Below are 13,738 nucleotides of genomic sequence, written 5' to 3'. Positions count from 1 at the left end.
CATAAGAGAAGAAAGGAGTCTAATGCTGAATGCTGATCATTCTTTAAGTGAAAGAATAAGATGTATGCCTGTTATTTAAGTGCCATTCCGTCATGTTAGCCACTTCAGTTAAAACGGTTCGCCACCTTACTGTTTCCTCTTTAAATTTTTCTTCATGCCTAGCAAAAGCTTCTTTAACTTTCCCTTTCTGTTCTCGTAGCTCATATGGATCGACATCATAGAAAATTGGGAATACTGTGTCCCCTCTCGTTTTTTTGTTTAATAACTTCGGAAAGCTCTTCCAGACACCATCTGGAAGAAGCATATCTTTCCGAGAAAACGATTATTGAGGACCATGATTCTTGAATTGCTTTAAAGAGCTCTGGTGCGATGGCTTCACCTACCTCAAGGTTTTCATCATCTCTGAAAGTGACGATTCCCTCCCTTTTTAAAGCAGAACATAGATGGTCTGTGAAGTTCTTTCGTGTATCCTCACCTCTAAAACTCAAGAAAACGTCATATTTCCTTCCAGAAATAGAAGAAGATGATGAGAAGGATGAGGAAGATATCTCATTGTCGAATCTAACCATTGGAGTTATGATTACGGCAGCTTTCTTCTACAGATCTCAAAGTAACAAGATTCAAATAGAGGATGGGTCGCGGTATAGACGCCGCTATTTCACGGTAACGGCACCCACCAAAACCGTTATTTACCGCAAATAAGATGCGAGAGGCGATTCACGCATATAGCGGAGCTTCAGGGCCGCAAATAGCAGCAACAACAGACCACTGCAGCAGTTATTGAGTTCAGTTGCCTGTGTTATATGTATTTTTTTTATCAAATTAAAAGGACAATCCATGCCGAAACAAAGACAAAAACCCATACAAAACCAAAAAAAAAATTTAACATGAACATCTTCATGCTTCTGTTTACAGGTAAAAGAAGGAATTAATTTAAGAATTCACAAAATATTTACTTAAAACTACCTTGTTTCATATTTTGGAAATTTTAAGTTGTAGTTGGTGTGGGCTGTGGAGACAGTGCTCTTTTATAGCTTTCCTGACCCTATCAATTGCGAGCAGTGGTGTTGGTTCTTGCTTCCGTATACCTTGAGAGAGATGAGACGAAACTTGAAGTAAAAAATTAATTAAGCAGAGGGTGGGGGTGTTGCGGGGGGGGGGGGGGTTCACTGGGCTGAGTTGTGGGTTGGTCTACGAGGAATGAGAAATTGAAAGGGCTTCTTGGAAGTTTGATGGGGAAGAAAAGGGCATTGAGCATTGAGGCATGGGAGACTGGAGGGAGTGATCAGAGAAGAAACAGAGGAGATTATATGAGAAAATATTTGTTTTTTCAAATTTTTGGTTAATGAAGGATGAACCTCTGGCGTAATGGCAGCGTGTCTTACCCTAGTTCAAAAATCAAAAGGTTGCCTATTCGATTATGTTGTGGTTACTTTTTCAAAAAGGAAAATGTAAGTGCATGAACATGAAACGATATGTTCATCCAATTCAAAAAAAAAAAAAAAATTGAGAGGGAAAGGTTTGGAGGGATATGAATTTGAGAAAATTTTAAATGATTTAGATTGAAATTGAGAGGGCATGGCAAATGATCAATGGTAAATTTATTTTTGCAAGTGTTTTTTCGTCTATCAGTATTATTTAAGGAATAATTGATTTTAAATTAAAAGTTTGTACATTTTTTATGTTTGATTAAAGTTAGGTTGATAATTATTAATTTAATTTGTTAATTAACAAAATAAAATTTTCATCCATTATTTTTTATAATTAAATTATTTTATGAGTTTCATATGCCTGAGAAAAGGAAAGCTTAATTTCATAATAGTCATGTTTTGAAAATTCATAGATATCTCGTTAGCTATTTTTTAATCAATTGGCATATCATTAAAATTGATATTTAGAGATTGCATGTTCTAAAGAGTTTAGGTGCATAATATTCTCTTTAGTCAAATATGTAATAGGATAAAGATTTAAAGGTAGATTAAAATTTTCAAAAAAAATTCATAAATATCTTATTAAACAACTTTAAAATATGCATATGAAATTTTGACAATAATATAAAAATATTAATAATTGGTTTTATCATATAAAAATGAATTTAAAATGTTTTAAACTCTTTTAAATAATATAAAATGCGAGATTTTATAGTTAAAATTATTATTTATTTCATTTGTGATTGGATGTGAAACAGAATAAATATGATTACTGTTACTTATCGAGTTTATTTACAGTAAGATCGCAATATATCAATCTTATTTTAAAGTCACGAGATATCATGATATCTTATGATATATCATAATAAATTGTAAAAATAATATAATTTTAAAAAAGGAAAAAAATGTCGAATAAGTTAATAGATAAACATTAAAAAAAGTATACATAATTTTATTTAATTTATTAATTTAACAAATAAAAACTGATATACTTTTTAATTTTATAATATCAATTTATTTTACGGAATCAACTTAATTAATTATGTTTAATAATATATTTTTATACATTTTTATCATTACATTTAAAATTATTAAAACGTTTTTTTGAGAATAAGACATTTTAAACTCATTTTACATATAATGATATGAATTCTATGATTTTTTTTTTATCTTTTTACATTAGCAATTTTTTTTATTTAGAATCTTTTAATTTAAAAATATATATTCTTTTATATTGTCAAGTTAATTATTTATTTTAATTTTTTACTATACTTATTCGTACTTTCTGTTTTGTTGAGATTTATCATAACTCTATTTTAAAGTATTACGACTTCAAATTATATCAATTTTATGATTATTTTCACTTTTTTTACTTTTTTACGCTAACACTTATTTTTTTATTTGAAATTACTTTTTATTTATAATAATAATTTTTACATTACTAATTTAATTATTTACGTTATAATAATAAATTTTTCCACATGTTCTTATCTTTTATTACATTTAAAATTATCACAACTTTTTTCTTAAGATCTTATGACACTTTTAATACACTTTATACCAAAAATTTTATGATTGTTCTTATATTTTTACATAAACAGTTATTTTTTGATTGAATTATTTTTTTTATAATAATAATTCTTTTATATTGTCAACTTAATTATTTATATTAATATAATTTATTTTTACGTTTATTCTTGTATTACATTACATTTAGAATTATCATAATTCTTTGTTAGGGTGTTACGATAGTTCTAACTTATTTTACATTAAACGATACTAATTTTACGATTATTCTCACATTTTAATGCTATGATACTTTTAACACATTTTACATTAAATTATATCAATTTTATGATTATTCTCATATTTTTTGTTAACACTTATTTTTAGGTTTAGAATTATTTTTTATTTATAATAATAATTTTTTATGTTATCAATTTAATTATTTATGTTACAATAAAATCTGTTATGTTTTTTCTTATATTTTATTATATTTAGAATTATCATAATTTTTTCTTAAGTATTATGATACTTTGAACATATTTTATGCCAAAATATACCAATTTTATAATTATTTTTAGCCTTTTACTTTAACACTTATTTTTTTATTTAGAATTACTTTTATTTATAATGCTAATTTTTTTACATTACAAATTTATTACATTTCAATAAGATCTTTTTGCATTTGTTATTAATTTTTATTACGTTTAAAATTATTAAAATATTTTTTTTGTTAGAGTAACGATACTTCTAACTATTTTACATAAAATAATATTAATTTTATAATTACTCTCATTATTTTTAATGTTAACTCTTTTTTGTTTAAAATTAATTGTTACTTGTAATAATAATTTTTTTACATACCAACTTAATTATTTACGTTATAATAATATATTTTTATACTTCTTGTTACTTTTCATTACTTTTAGGGTTATCATAACTTTTTCTTAAAGGCATTATGACAGTTTAACCATTTTACGTCAAATGATATTAATTTTATGATTACTTTCACTTTTTTTATATTAACACTTAATTTTTTGCATAGAATTATTACTTATTTGTAATAATAATTCTTTTATGTTGTCAAAAATATTATTTATGTTATTCCAAGGTAATTTCTCAAAAAATTTCCACCCAGCATATTGTTGGGGACATATATTGAGGAAAAAAGACGAGTAACTAATCAATTCCCGAAGAAGATGAAGAGTTTTTCTTCAACTTTGAAAGGTTGATTGAGATTAGTGTGGGTAAATACTAGAGATTAGTGGACAATAACACAATTAAAAATTGACAATAAACTTGATCATGACCTTCTTACTCTAATCTCTTTGAATTAAGGTCAGAAAAAAAAAAAAGGCATTCAAACCATAATTATCAAAATTGGATCGAACATTAAATTGTTTAAGGTTTTTGGTCACTAGATTAATGATTTAACCACTAGATCAATAGGGTCAATTTTCGGTTTAATAAAAAATATTATAAAAAATATAAAATATTATAAAAATTCAAAATTCAAACTTTTAGCTCAAGTTATAGTTTAATAATTCAATAATAAAACTATAAATTTTAAGATATATCATAAACTACAAATTTTAAAATATAAAATTCATAAAACAATTAATTACTAGTAAGAAATGAAATTACTTAACATTTTATTAAAATCATATTTTATATTTTAGTAGTTAGAAATAATAATTATATTTTAATAATAATAATAATAATAATAATTTGTATTTATTAAAATATAAATATTATTTATCAATATATAATAATTAATCTTTATGTAATAAAAAATATATATAAAATTAATAAAAATGAAATATTTATATTTAAATGAAAATTAGTAAAAAAGAAATTAAAATCATTTTTATATTTTTTATATGAATGTAGATTGTTTTTATTAATTTTACATATATACATATTCTTTTATTAATTATTTTAGATCATGGTCAAATAATTAATCATTTTTATTAACATGTCATTTTTTATTAATTTTATAATTATTTTTAATTAAGGTATCAATTAATAAAATTTTTTGTTAGATTATCTTTTTTTGAAAATTACTTATTTTTACACATGTGTAAATTTTTTTGCAATTTCATTATTCACATGTCTCAAAATATATCAACGTATCATTAATATAAAGATATAAGGGCTTTGATAATAAAAAATAAAAAGTTGAGGGGCTTATTCATGAAATATTAGTATAAGAGCTTAATTAAATTATTTTGAATACTTGAAAGATTTTTTTTTTTCAAAAAATCACTGATTTATAAGTTTATTATATAAATCATCTATTCACGATAATTTAAGATGATTTAATTATAAAATTAGATTTATCTCAATATTAATTCATCGATTCAACCAATTATACCTACGATCCAAATCAATTCCAATAACTATAATTCACATATATGAACCCATTACGGCTCATGAATAGCACAAACGGCCCCTTTCAATAATTGAAATTCAGACCAAATCAAAGGTGGGGCCAGAATTTGGCAAACTAGGTGGTAACTATTGCTTTTTATAATTTTTATTATAATTTTATAATTGTTTACTTATAATAAAAAAATTATGAAAAATTCATCACTTATAAATATAAATTTCATATAAAATTTGATGAACGTCATATAAATTTGAATTTTGATTTATTAATTAGAATATAATGATTAAAAATATATGCTTTTATTATTTTTTTAATTATGATTAATTACTTTTATTAATATTTGATTAAAATAATATTCAAAGTGAAATATATAACGTGATGTTTGAATTTTAATAATTTTTGTGATATTTGAATTATGATTTTATTAATTAATATAATATTTAAAAAATTATTTATACGTTATGTATTATTATTTAATATTAATTACATTATAAACAAATTTTATATTAATTAATAAATTTATAATTCAAATATTATATTAAAAAATTTTAAAATTTAATTATTATATTAAATATTTTATTATAATTCAAATGTATTTATGTCATATTTTATTTTACTGTAAACCATATTTTAACAATAACTCAATTTGATACTAAAATTTAATTACTGGCTGAATATTCAGACAGCTCGTAAATAAATCAAATGTTAAAAATAATTACAGTCAAAAGAAACAAAACAATACTCAAATTCCGCTCCGACCCTCAAAAGACAAAAATCCATTGTCAGAAGGGTCTAAGGTACAAACAAAAATAACGATGAAAGTTTTTTTTTTTTAAAAATAAAGATAAAGATAAAAGATGTATTTCATAAATTAATTTGTATGTCATATTTATTTAATATTATTTTTTAAAAATAATTATATAAAATAATTAAATTAACCTTTTAATTCATATCTTCTATGAAAATTGGGAATTCTTTAAGACTTGAGAGTCTTCAAATTCGATCATGTGAACTTGGATTTCTGTGCCAAAATAGGAATATTTTATTGATAGATCAAGAAATTTAGTTCCAACAATTTTATCATGGAAAAATGGCAGAGAAATAAAAGCTTATGTGGCACATATTCAAAGGGATACCCGGTTGATGGGGATGGATTTGATTATAAGAATATATCATTTTTGAGCTCCGCCTCTGCCAAACATGGTAAACTGCTGTTTACTTGTGAAATTAGTATTAGATATTTTCGTTTCATAACATTCAAAATTCTGTTTTTGAGAGATGACAATGAGAAATTTAAACAATAATGTTTCTTCTGGCAAAATAGCTCTTGCATGTGTTATAGTAATCTCTGTTTTAGAAGATTATTATAATTTTTATTTCCCATGGCTTTTCATTTTTTTTTCACCGTACATCAGCCAACATTTCATTTCTTAAGTCATTAGCAACCTCAAAAGTACTTAGAGAAAAATAAATTTGATCCACATTTTATGAATTTGGTATAAAATTATTGTTGCTTGCAAGAATTTAGTTTTTACACTCTTCAAGTTATATATTAATTTTATCTTTCATTCAATGAAATATGTTTAATTTCATCGTAAATTTTGAAACTTCAAACTAAAATCTTAAATTATTCTTGATCTGATGTTGAATTGAATGATTTTGTACGGCATAAAAATAAGAGGTATTTTAGAATACCTCATTTGAGGGAAAAAATTTCCTTTGCTTTCTTTTCCTTACCAGCCCTCGAACCTTGTACTTGAAGATCAAAGTCAAGCACTCGACCTCCGAAGACAAGGAGAGGACCGGTGACGTGAGAAGGCAACTTTATTATTTTGGTTATTAGTAAAAAAATTGTCAATGTGACTTTAAATTTCTTTTGCTGCTAATAAAGTAGTTATTGTATCTTATAATCTTATCCCAATGTCGTTTTTGGAGTATCCAATAAAATATTGTGTCATTTAAAAACAAGAGTACAATCTTGTAGCCATTACAGCATCTCTTGAAAATTTTTAGACTTCTATCAATATATCAACCATAAAAAGAATCTCCACAAGGGTTTCTCGAATACCATATTTATTCTTCATATGGTATATTTTAATTTATAATAAATATAAAAATATAAATCTCTATACCTATATCTTATATATATATAAGAGATTCATTTATACTAATATAATTTTTATATATTTTTTTAGATATTTAGATTAAAATTAAATTTATAACTCATTTGAATCAAAATAATATTTTTAAATTTAGTAATTTTGATCCAAATTTAATAGAAAATATTTTTAAATTTTAAATAATAAAAAATGATATTAAAAATATTATTATATTAATAGAAATAATATTTCAAGAAAAGTAACTCTATTTTAAATATTAATGAAAATAATATTAAACATTATTATAAATACATAATAATTTTAATATTTTAATAATAAATATTTTTGAATATTTTAATAGTTATGGTTATTGTAATATTAAAATATTTGAATGTAACCACTTTTTGTGTAGGCTAATAATGGTTATTGTAAGTTTATTATGTCTAAGAACAATATTAACTATTTTGTATTCGTAAAAACTATTTTTTTAGATAAAATCCTACATTCTATATTATTATCCATATAGTTCTTAACTTTTGTAAGACTATTTTTTGTGTAAAAATAATATATAAACTATTTTATTATATTCTAAGTTTATAGAATTTTATTATAATGATTTTATTGTGTTGTATTTTTAATTTTTAATTGCTATTTTTATATTTATAATATTTATTATTATTATTATTATTATTATTATTATTATAGATAAATGTAAAAATATTATTTAAATAGTTAAGTAAAAAGCATTATTTTGATCAAAATACTGATTTAAAAAAAAACAACAAAAAATAGTTTTAAAAAATATTAACCAAACAACAAAAAAATTTAAAATTTTCAAAAAATAATCTATTTTTCAAAAAGCTATTTTCAGTGAAACAAATAGCACATTAAATTTAAATTTCAATACTTATAATCGTTTCTTCTATTTTGGGCTATGATCTTTTTTGTAAAAAATAAAATCCAATAAAATAGACTAATTATATAAAAAGGGATCAACTTACATTAGTGTAAAATTAAAAAAAATTATATTCTTTTTAATCAGTAATTTCAATAAATCCAAAAAATAAAATAAATGAAAACAAATTTAATCTCATCTTTTAAATCTATTAAAATTAAAAATTTTAAAAATAATTTTTTTTTTGTATAAATTGATCTCTCTCTATTATTATATATTATATAATATATATTGTTGTAAAAGTAGATATGCAGTAATATTACTTGGTTTATTACAAAGAAAATTTATATATTTTCCGGATACGGGGCATTGAGATGTCATTGAAAAAAAGAATGTAAATTGAATTAAATAATTTTGCAAGGAAGCATGTACCTACACGTGTACGAAAAAGACCATATGTAGAGCTTATTAAGATTCCACGTACATTTTGATACATCTTATCTAGTAAGAAGATTAAAAAAAAATTTAAAGGTATTTTGAAATACCTCATTTGAGTGATAATTGGTTTTCCATTCATTTCCTTTGGATACCGACTCTCGAACCCTGCTCTTCAAGTTGAAATGCCAAGCACCTAACCTTACAGAACAGGGGGAGAGCCGGTGACATGCTCCATCTACTTTATTATTCTAACAATTGATGATACATGTAAAACACCCTTCGCTCTCCCACTCTCCTAGAGACCCCGATAAAATGACGAGAATAAATTACACATTTAGCACCTAATTTCTTAGTGATTTGTTATTGTGGTCACTTAATTATAAAAATTTACAATGTGATTATTAATGTTTATGAAATTATTTTGTCATTCACTCGTTAGAGATTAATGGTATGCTTATATGGTAATTTATTAGATATCACATGATATTAACACATCAAATCATATACTATATGATTATAACTTTTGAAAAAAAAAAGTTTAAAAATAAAAAAAATCAAATTATAATTTTTGTCACGTTATTAATATTTTGATTTCAATTGCTGACGTGATTTATAATGCTTTGATTATCAATATTTATGAAATGTAATATATTAAGTTATTTTATTATTTTTATTATCTATTTTGAAATTTTTTGAGATAATTATCCAATAATTCATCAAATTTTATAAAACAAATAAAAATAAGCATTCGATATTTTTATTACATGAAATTAAATTTTTAAATTTTTATTTTAATATAATTGTACCCTTTAAATTAAAAAAAAATGAATGAATAAATCCAATTTTCAAAATCATCAAAATGGGATGATTTCAAGTATCTACCATCCAGCTCATCCCAATAAACAAGTATTTTTTTGTATATTACATCAGCCAGCCAAACTATAAATAAAATTTGAAATATTTCATCCTAATTATAATGAAAGTTCATAGACTTGATTCCATGCAATAAAATAAAATAAAAAATGTATAAATAAAAAAATTATAAAAAATTTATTATATTAAATTAAAAAAATATTGATGATTAAATTGTTAAAAAACCACATCGATGGTAAGATGTTAACAATGAAAACCAAAATATCAATAATTTCACAAATATTGATGATCAAATTATAAAATTTTTTAAATTGGGTGACAAAAATAAAAACTTTTGAAAAGCTAAGTAATCAAAATTATAATTTATTTTTTTTAATTTTCAAATTTTAGCTTTTTTTCAATATTTATAATACCTCCTAAATAATACTCATAACATGTTAAATAATATGACAATTTCACATGGCCTTTAACAAATGATGTGACAATGTCACAGCGGCATGTCTTTGATATGGAATAGTTGAGTGATAAAAAATTTTCATAAAAATTAGTATCTAAATTGTAACTTTTCATATCAAAATAAAAAAATTACCTAAAATTAGGTGATTAATCATGTAATTTACCCAAATCAAACTCAAAATGTATCCATTCCAACAACAACAAACAATAATATATTTTTTAAGCAGATATTAATATTAGGTTGATGTATAAAAAAAATTTTGAATTAAAATTAAATAATCATCCAATTTTTTATAATTTTATTACAATTAATTGAGCTCTCAAAAATTTATTTTCATCTAATTGAATCTTTATCAGACAAAAATTCGTTAATTGACATCTTCAATTTTTATTTAACTATGTGCTTGATTTGATAAAAATAGATATTTAAGGGTATAATTATATGAAAATGAATATTTGGGGCTCAATTAATTACAACAAGAAGTTTGAAAAATTTTTTTTATTTTTACTCAAGAGTTTTTTTTATATTTAATCATAATATTACTGCTTTTTAAGTGAATTAATATGCATTTTTATATAAATATTTGGTTCAAATAGTAAGCATAATGTTTTTCGTTGTTAAAAAATTAAGTTCGAAGCTTCTCCTCTCTCGTGGAGTAATTTGTACAGAAGTTTTTACTCTTTGTGCATCAGGTGAGTGGTTCAAAGTGCAATATTAGTCTTACAAAACAAAATATAAGCGTGGTGTAATTTTTAGCATAACTATAAGATGTCTTTGGCGACTATACATGTAACTTGTAAGCTAGTGTTTTTCTTTTTTACGTTGCCAACTAAAGTAGTTATTACCGGTATCTTAATAATACCATGACATTTTTACATTGTCCAGTAAATGTTGTCTTTCAAAAACAATAATGTCACAATTTTAGTTAAATATGGTAATTTTAGACATAACATGATAATATAATATGAAAATGATATAAAAAAAAAACGATACAGTTTAAATTTTGACAAAAATCATCTATGAGTTTGATAAAAAAATATATTTTGTGTTTGACATATCGATACCAATTATGATACAATAATTTTCGTATTTTATATGTTATAACAATTTTTCGTCAATGGGAGGACTTGATTGCTAAACTTTGTAAAAATTTACGATGTCATCATCGATCTTTTTATAGGGGTGTGATTAGTCACCCAAAAACATCATCTTTTAATAAAAATCTTAAAATTAATTAAGATTTACTAAAATATGCTTAGGTCTGCAAAATTAGGGTTGGGTACGGGAGTACAGTTACGAGTGAGAAAATTATTACCACTCTCATGTTGTATGTTCGAAGAACGATACTAATTAAACATATGTTATCTTTTAATTTTGATGATAAGGTTTTCTTTATATTTAAAATTAATTTCCTAAAATTTATTTACGAAAATAAAATATTTTTTATTATTATTATTATTATTATTATTATTATTATTATTATTATTATTATTATTATTGCATTCTATAAAGTCTTCAACGCTTTGACAGAATTTATAAAAAATATTTTTATTTAAAAAAATTTCGAAAAAAATTGATCATTCACAAAATTTTTGAAATTTCATCATAAGATGTTTTGTTCATTTATTAAAACTAATTTTAGGATTACCCCAACTTTTTGGCAAAATCCTAAAATTTTATTAAACTGGTTTTAAAATTATTCTAACTTTTCGGCAAAATCCAAAAAATTTTAAACAAATTTTAGAATCATCCCAATTTTTTGACGAGATCCTAAAAAATTATTTTTTAGGATAATTAAGAAAAATGATATTTTCCCAATTTTTCTTAAAATTCTTACTTAAGATATTTAATTAAACATTTAATTAATTTTTATTGTGATTGTTTTTTTTGTTATTATTTACTATTTATTATTTTCATCTTTCTTTCTTATTATTTAAATAAATTTGTATTTAGTAAATATATATTTTTTTGGATTATCCAAACTCTTTGGCGAAATCCAAAAATATATTTTTGGGAATAATTAAGAGATTAATTTAAAGAAACATTTTTATTATTTTATTTTTGTATTGTTTAAATAAATCTTTATTCTAGTAAAAATAATTTTTAGATTATCTTAACTCTACAGTGAAATTCAAAAAATATTTTTACTTGCAATAATTAAAGAAAACTAAACTTTATCAATTTTTTAAAAAAATTACATTTAAAAGATGAACTTAAACAATTCATTAGTTTTTTTATTTTATTATTTTTTAGGCAAAATTATTTTTTAAATTATCTTAAAACTTTGGTGAAATTTAAGTAACATTTTGCTTACAACAAAATTTTAATTTTCGTTAAATAATTATTTTTTAAAGATTTATGCAAAATTTTTAATTTTAACAAACCTACATTTTATTTTAATTCTATTTTTATTTTTACTCTTTTTTAAATGAATAATAATAATAATAATAATAATAATAATAATAATAATAATAATAATAAGTTAAATTATGTGGATTAGAAATCACATTGGGCTTATCAAGGGCCATGAGACATAGGTTGGCTATTTCCTCCTCATTTGATTCATCATCAGAGAAGTCATTATCACTCTATGTTGTAAGCATGGCTTTTTTCTTTGGCTTCATTATGTTTTGCTTCTTTCATAAAGGACAATCGAATTTGATATGACCCGATTTGTTGCATTCATAGTAAGTAATTTGATCTTTTTTTCTTCTACTTGATTCTCTTTTGATCATTTTCCTTTGTAGTCTTCTTCTATTAGAGAACTTGTTTATCCTCATGAACTTCTTGAATTTTTTTGCAAACATGATCATTTTTTCATCTTCATCAACCCCATCTTGTTCAAAATTTTCTTTATCTTCTGAAAAGGTTGATTTGTGAGTAATGCTACCTTTTCTTGATTGGTTCTTGTCGCCTTTTGAGTTTTACCTCATAAGTAAGGAGAGAGCCCATGAGTTCATCCAAAAAAAGTGTGAGGATCTTTGGACTCTTCAATGGCTATCACTTTAGCTTCCCAGCTCTTTGGTAGACTATTTATAATTTTCTTTACCATCTCCCCATTTGAGTAATTCTTCCCAATAGCCTTTAAACCATTAATGATGTCGATAAAGTGATTTGACATTTCACTAATGGTTTCATCTGATTTCATTTTGAATAACTCATAATCATGAGTGAGCATACCAATTTTGGTCTCTTTCACTTGATTGATACTTTAATGAGTGATGGCCAACTAGTCCCAAATTTCTTTTGCATTTTCACACAAAGAAACTTTATTGTGCTCATTAGGCCCTAATACACAAAAGAGTGTATGCATTACTTTGGCATTGAGTTGAGGCATCTTCATATCATTGACATCCCATTCACTTTTTTACTTGATCACCTTTCTACCATCCATCATCCTGATTGGAATTTAAGGATCATTTACAATGACCCTCCAAACTTCATAATCATTGGCTTGAATAAACAATCTCATCCTAGTCTTCCAATAAGAGTAGTAGTCACCAACAAAAAGAGGAAGTCTTACAATTGAATGGCCTTCACTTTCAAGAGATGTAGCAGCCATTTTATTTGCCATGAGACACATTTCTTGTTGCCCACTGTATTTGTTGTAGCTTGAGAATGATTGCTCCACATTGATTACCATATTTCTTTGAG

The 13,738-nt window shown here is 23.1% G+C and overlaps 1 pseudogene; it reads right to left on the bottom strand.

The window, feature by feature from the left end:
- LOC111278382 (disease resistance protein RUN1-like) overlaps window positions 1–822 on the bottom strand; it is a 45,619-nt pseudogene extending 44,797 nt beyond the window's left edge.
- Window positions 823–13,738: the final 12,916 nt, after the last annotated feature.

Source organism: Durio zibethinus, chromosome 8, assembly GCF_047325235.1.
Source record: "Durio zibethinus cultivar Kanyao isolate XHJ-2024 chromosome 8, ASM4732523v1, whole genome shotgun sequence".
In the NCBI taxonomy this organism is placed as follows: Eukaryota; Viridiplantae; Streptophyta; class Magnoliopsida; order Malvales; family Malvaceae; genus Durio; species Durio zibethinus.
Note: the sequence above shows the minus strand (reverse complement) of the source record. Positions and strands in the feature narration are given on the sequence as shown.